Here is a 7,527-nt window from a genome sequence, read left to right as displayed (position 1 = left end):
GGGGCATCCCCGTGCCCCTTAAAAAGAATGCTCAAAAATAAAGGAGGCGGGCTGCTTATAAATGAGCCAAAAGTTTGGAATTTGAAATGGCCAGGATGTGTGTGTGTGTTTCTTTAATGTTTCCTGTAATAATCGTGAGAAAAGGGAACACTATTGGCTTTCATTGTTTTTACACTTCAGCAAATTTTGGAACCTGAAACTTGGTTTGTGGGTGAGTTTGGAGTCATATTGAGATTTACAGTAAGCAACAACCAAAGGATCGTTCTCTGTAAACTGAGAATTCCCAAACATGAGGAAGAAACCTATTAGTTATAATTGGGGAGATTTTGGCTTGTTCCAGTAATTTATTATCATAGCCTGTCCTTAATACTATGGCTTTACAATAGTTGTTAGTTCTTCTCATTTGCTGCTGTTTTAAGGTGATCGTTCTAAGTACTTGTGTTGCTTCTAGCTTTTAGTTGTATTAAAGATGCATGCTTTATGGTTATAAATCACACTGCTTTATGTATTTCACACTACTTCAGGGCACAGGCCCAAGCCTGGACAGTGTGTGTGGAAGTCCTGGACTGCCCAGACTACAAGATTCCCCCCTCATCTCGGCCTTGCTGACAGGGTCCAAAGGAAAGCAGAGCAATATCTTTTGCACCAGCTTGGCTGCAAGAGTTGCTGGAAGGAGGAGTGCAAGGCACCAGCCAACCGTCTTTGGGACTCCAATCCCGATTTGTGTAGGATTTGTTTCTTAGTCTTTCCTTCTCCCGAATATATCCTGCAAGGCAGCAGAGTTTTTGGACCAGAGTTTTCCTAGATGGGCTCTCTTCCCAGGTGAACAAGCCCCCATCTGCCTCTCACTTCTCTCTATACAGCCTGTTGCCACCTTTTTCACAGCTTTACACTACCACTGGCTCTTTTATATGGTGGAAATATGGAACGCTAACATTTAAGGGATGTTATACAGTAAATACTGTTTCGTGATTACTGAAGTGGCAGTCCTGCAATTCCATCCTTCGGTGAGACTATCAACAGAAAGAAGGAAATTATCCTAATTCATTAATACCCAATGAAGAGAAGGGACCCATATTCTTACGCAGGGCATCTTGCAAGAAGAAGAAGAAGAGTTTGGATTTGATATCCCGCTTTTCACTACCCGAAGGAGTCTCAAAGCGGCTAACATTCTCCTTTCCCTTCCTCCCCCACAACAAACACTCTGTGAGGTGAGTGGAGCTGAGAGACTTCAAAGAAGTGTGACTAGCCCAAGGTCATCCAGCAGCTGCATGTGGAGGAGTGGAGACACGAACCCGGTTCCCCAGATTACGAGTCTACCGCTCTTAACCACTACACCACACTGGCTCCCACCACACTGCAACACATCAGCTGTGACATTCACGTCAACGGGACTACCCCAATATAAAGGATCAAGGATGCGGCACTTACACTGCCTAAAACATTTTGGAAACATCAAAAGATTTTCAAAAAGCGATCTACATGATGTTAGATGTTTTAGAGCATCCTTCTCCAAACGGATGTCTCCAGAGCTCCCAGTCACAATGGCCAATGTATGGGCAAAGCATATGGAGGGTCTATATAGGATAAATCCTAGGTCTCTTTTTCTGTCATTCCTTTGCTGATGCCTTCTACTTTAACTTCTCCAGGAATGAGTTGGTTTGGCTTTTTTAAAAAGCATGCTTGTTGAACGATTAGGGATGGGGAGGGACTGCGCCTCAGCAAAAGGATCCTTTTTGCATGCAGAAGGCACCTAGTTTAGTTTCTAATGCTTTTTTATGGATTTTGGGTCTCTGGGCTGGGAAAGATATTGAGACCTTGTAGAGCAGCTGTCATTCTGTTCCAACATCTCATCCTGAGACTTGGTATAAGGGAACTTCGTGCATTTGTCCACAAGACGGAAAGTAAAAAAATACAAACTTGGAACAAATACTTAGAACCTAAAAGATTTGAATTGTGGTGCTGGAGGAGACTCTTGAGTGTCCCATGGACTACAAGAAGATCAAACCTATCCATTCTTAAAGAAATCAGCCCTGAGCGCTCACTAGAAGGACAGATCCTGAAGTTGAGGCTCCAGTACTTTGGCCACCTCATGAGAAGAGAAGACTCCCTGGAAAAGACCCTGATGTTGGGAAAGATGGAGGGCAAAAGGAGAAGGGGACGACAGAGGATGAGATGGTTGGACAGTGTTATTGAAGCTACTAACATGAGTTTGGCCAAACTGCGAGAGGCAGTGAAGGATAGGCGTGCCTGGCGTGCTCTGGTCCATGGGGTCACGAAGAGTCAGACACGACTAAACGACTGAACAACAACAACAAAAAGATTATCTAAACTAAAGTCCTTCTCTGGACTTTCTATTAACTGATAGAGCTTTAGGAGGAGAGAGAAAAGCAATAGTACAGTACCCAGTGTGAAAAAACTCAAATTCCATCCCATGGGGTTTTGAGAGAGAGAGGTGTGTCTGGGCAACGTTCAAAACAAATAACTTTGCAAGACGAAGGATCGCATCCTATTGCAGCTTTTTCTAAACATGTGAGATCTTTCTGCACACTGTCAGCTACTCAAGACTCCTTATTCATGTCCCAGCATCTCACATGTCCCTTAGATTTTCACCCACAAATCCTAAGTTCTTTAAACATCTTTTCTGCTTGCATCCTTGTCCCCCCCCACAAAAAATGTTGTAACCAGAAACTATTTAGTGCTGTGTCCTTACACAACACTTTTGCTCAATGTATCTGTTTTCTTAGCTCCAGTTTCAACTTTGAAAAGGGGAGAGAGAACCACAAAAGCTCCTTGTAGTTTGTTAATTATTTTAAAGCATCATTCCCTCCCTTCTGTTTATTAGAATGTTCCCGTCCTGCACATATTTTTTTCTAAAGTAAGTCCTATTGAGTTTGATGGAATTAACTCTCAAAAGTAAGCTTACATCCTTATTTTAATTTCCAGTTTATGACTGAATTACAATTAGTATGCATAGGTCCTTCACACAACCACAGGGGTTCAGCGATGGATGTGTGGGTGAAAGTGTGATGCCTTTTCCTCCCTCGTCCTACTGTGGCACCACATGTGGGGATTAATGGGGTGCCGTCCGTCCCCCCGCTGCTTTGATCAGAACATCTTTACTTCTGAAAATCCCCTTAAGTTAAAGAAGCCATGAGCCTGTGCCACAGGGCTCTGTTTGAGACAGGACTGGCCCAGGGGCCTGTTCCTCCTCTCTTTCTCACCTCCCCCAGTCCAATTAAAATTTTTGCTGCCCTTTCTGATTTGTCGTGTGTTGAACAGGAAAATAGTAACACCTGACTGGGCTGGCCCACCCATGAGGCAATGTGAAGCGGTCACCTCAGGCGGCCGATCTGGGCCTGAGGAGCACGCTACTTGCCGCGGCCACCACCTCCACAGATGTGCACTTTCACCACAGCTGCCCTGATTCTGCCGCGGCAGGATGTGTCCGCAGTGGCAGTAGGGCATGCCCATGGCAGCAGAGGCTGTGGCTGTGGCATGGCAGGGGCATGGCTGGTAGGGCATTTTGCCTCAAGCAGCAAAACATCCTGGGCTGGCCCTGGCACCTTGAACAGAGTTCAATGGGGCTTATTCCCAGGAAAGTGAATACAGGATTGCAGCCTTCACGATCAAGGACTGGCAGCAATACTTCCCACCTTTCCTCATTTTCATTTGACTACCTCCTCTGCCATTACAACGTGCCGATATCCCGGGCGATCGATTTGGATTAGAATGTTTTAGATTTCCCAGGGCATACAGGGATATATAGATATCACCCAGCTAAAGACTGGCCAAGCTACCTTTGTGAACCTCTTCCAAGAAGAGCAGTGGAGCTTTCTCCATTGACATCTCTGAGGCCGGTGTCCCTGAATTGTGGGCACCCCATGCGTACGCTGAGTTTGCCTTGAAGGCTGGCACAGCTCTGCTTTGGGAAATGCAAGCCCAAAATCGAAACAACAGCACAATAAAACCAGCAGCAGTCTAAACCCAATAGCCGCACAGAGCTAATTGTGTGTGGTTTGGGGGTTGGTGCCCATGCAAATCTAAAAAAACACACACCAGTGCATCAGTTTACCCAGGCTTCTGATTATTTAAACAAATTAGATGCGCCACTTGCCAATCTGTTAAAGCTTACGTAGCCTCTATATGTGTAAAGTAGATCTCTGTCTGCATCTTACCTGAGAGATTCTTCAGTGAAGCTGGGCAGAAGCATGCAGATAGGAGGAAGGCAGAGACAAGTCAGAAAAGGTGACTGTCCATTATTTAAATGCCTCCTTTTATATAGCTGTGGAAGGCACAATCACATACAACTTTAATAGCTAACTTCCATTAACTTTTACAGGGTAGGAAGACTTCATTGTGGCCTTGACCTTTGAGCCCGTGATCAATAAGGATGATAAGGAGCCCTCTCATGCTGATTGCTTCCACGTTTTCTTGGTAATTGCCTAACATTGCAGGATTGGTTTGCATAGGTTACAAACTGTGCTTAAGAATGGCGGTAATGATATACCCCAGCCTAAATTGCATTAGAACAACAAGGGAGCAGAAGGCCACCAAATAGGGACAACCATAAATGTTGTGAAAGAAGAGGCCCTAACTTCCTTTAAGGATAAAGGGATTATTTTACTAAAGATGCCCATGTCCATTATGGATTGCTGTATCTTGTTTCCTAGTCCACAGTTAGGTAAATCAGAATACAAAATTTCAGCATCTGCCTGTGACAAATGTATTGATTTCGATTAGATTTCTATTCCACCTTTCCTCCAAGGAGCTGATGCCATTTTATCATCACAACACTATGAGTTAGGTTAGGCTACGAGATAGTGATTGGCCCAAGGTCCACCATGGTTCATTGTATGACAATGTGGAGCAGGGCCTTCTCTGTGCTGGCACCTGGATGTTGAATTCTCTCCCATCGGAGATGTAGTTGTATCTGTTGTTACCAGCTCTTCAACATCAAGTTAAGACATGGGGCTGTATCCAATGCTGCAGCTCAGCTGGTGTGCAATGGAACTTCTTATCCTGTCTCCTCCAGCCTCCTGCACACACTCAAAAACAGCTCTGGAAGCTTGGGGAATCATCTGGAAAAGATTGGGGGGGTACAGGGTGGAGGAAAGGAAGTCCAATTCAGGGCCATCTTAAGCATATCCGGCGCCGTGGTGCAAAGATCCCTCAGACGCGCCCCCCCCCATTCCCCAGAGTTGTTGGCGGGGCGCAGCTTCCATCCTAAGCCTCTGCAGGGATCGCTCTCCTCCCGCGGAGGCTTGGGAGGCAAGCTGCACGCCCGCCAGCCATATGGTTGACGGGGCGCAGCTGGCGGGCGTGCAGGGAAAGGGGAGGCCGCCGGCAAAGCCGCGCAGCTCCCCCACTCACTGGGGCGCCCCTGAGAGGCCAACACCCTGGCACAATGCATCAGTAAGCCCAATAGGAAAGACGACTCTGTTCCAATTGAACCCCCCTGGCACAGCACTGAATCCCATTCGGTTGTAGTCAGTATTAGTCATGCTCAGGTTTAAAGCCATTAAAATTAATGGACATGACTAACTTAGGTCCATTGTTTTTAACAGGTCTACTCTGAGTAGAGTTTAGCTGGAATTAAGCCCTTTTTTTTTTCTTATGGGCATTTGGAAACGACAGAAGTCATGACTTGGCTCTTTTAACTTGGATTTCTCGATTTTATGGTTTTATGGTTTTTATGGAAAGTTTGCTCTGTGGTGTTTGAGTGTAATCCTGTGCACTCTCCTAGGAATATTTGGGTTGAAGGGTACGTTATGTAAGAGAGGAAGCAACAAGAGCTTTGGGTTCAGGCACCGTGATCCCTACAGATAGAATTGGCCTATCAGTGTGCCAGCTTTAAAAAACAACAACCAAACAGCCAGCAGGTGCAAAAACATTCATAGAGTGGAGAACATTCAACTTTACCTGGAATGCTTCTGGCACCCGGCAAAGATCATCAATAACTACCATTCAGCGACACGATCTAATTGCAACGGAGCTCCTGCTGCCAATTTGCGCACCTGTGCATGAAATAACACTTCCTTTAACACCCAATTCCCCCACCACCACCACCAATTGACTGGTAATTTACTCGCCGTTTGTGTGAACCAATGTGATGTAGCAGTGGGAACTGAAGCTGTTCAAAGTTTTGGCATGATTTTTTTGTTTTTAGTGTAGTTGTCAACTCTTTGGGAAAGTAACATAGGGTGGTTTTCAACTAAGATTTACACAGAGTAGGTCTATTGGTATATTTAACTTATATGCAGAATTCATCATGCGAAAGGCTGGGCTGGATGAATCCCAAACCGGAGTTTAGATTGCCGGAAAAAATATCAACAACCTCAGATACGCTGATGATACAACCTTGATGGCAGAAAGTGAGGAGGAATTAAAGAACCTTTTAATGAGGGTGAAAGAGGGGAGCTAAATATGGTCTGAAGCTCAACATCAAAAAAACTAAGATCATGGCCACTGGTCCCATCACCTCCTGGCAAATAGAAGGGGAAGAAATGGAGGCAGTGAGAGATTTCACTTTCTTGGGTTCCATGATCACTGCAGATGGTGACAGCAGTCACGAAATTAGAAGACGCCTGCTTCTTGGGAGAAAAGCAATGACAAACCTAGATAGCATCTTAAAAAGCAAAGACACCACCTTGCCGACAATGGTCCGTATAGTTAAAGCTATGGTTTTCCCAGTAGTGATGTATGGAAGTGAGAGCTGGACCATAAAGAAGGCTGATCGCCGAAGAATTGATGCTTTTGAATTATGGTGCTGGAGGAGACTCTTGAGAGTCCCATGGACTGCAAGAAGATCAAACCTATCCATTCTGAAGGAAATCAGCCCTGAGTGCTCACTGGAAGGGCAGATCCTGAAGTTGAGGCTCCAGTACTTTGGCCACCTCATGAGAAGAGAAGACTCCCTAGAAAAGACCCTGATGTTGGGAAAGATGGAGGACACAAGGAGAAGGGGACAACAGAGGATGAGATGGTTGGACAGTGTTCTCAAAGCTACTAACATGAGTTTGGCCAAACTGTGAGAGGCAGTGAAGGATAGGCGTGCCTGGCGTGCTCTGGTCCATGGGGTCACGAAGAGTCGGACACGACTGAACGACTGAACAACAACAACAGGTCTATTGAAAGGAGTAAACTAAGCTTTGCCATGTCCATTAATTTTAATGGGTCTGCTCTGAGCAAAACCTTGCTGAAGACCACCCCTAATGCATGTATTATATTTCTACAATGCAAAGTACAATGGCTTCATCCTTCTTAACGTCACATTACTGCAAATGCTAAGTGATGATACTAGATCCAGACTAAATTAATTGCAGCTAGTTCCCACTGAAAGAAATTGGACTTACATTGCAAATATATATATATATTACATTTTCTAATTTACATTTCAAAATATTCATTTTAACAACCTTAAATCAATGGCTTCCCTTCTTCTCATTCTGTTGTTCATTTTTCATACCATGCATCCCTGCATATTTTACATAAACTAAACCGTTCAGCAATCCATCGTTACAGCCA

Source organism: Lacerta agilis, chromosome 10 (assembly GCF_009819535.1).
Source record: "Lacerta agilis isolate rLacAgi1 chromosome 10, rLacAgi1.pri, whole genome shotgun sequence".
Classification (NCBI taxonomy): domain Eukaryota; kingdom Metazoa; phylum Chordata; class Lepidosauria; order Squamata; family Lacertidae; genus Lacerta; species Lacerta agilis.
The sequence above is the reverse complement of the archived record's forward strand: the minus strand, read 5'-3'. Positions refer to the sequence as shown.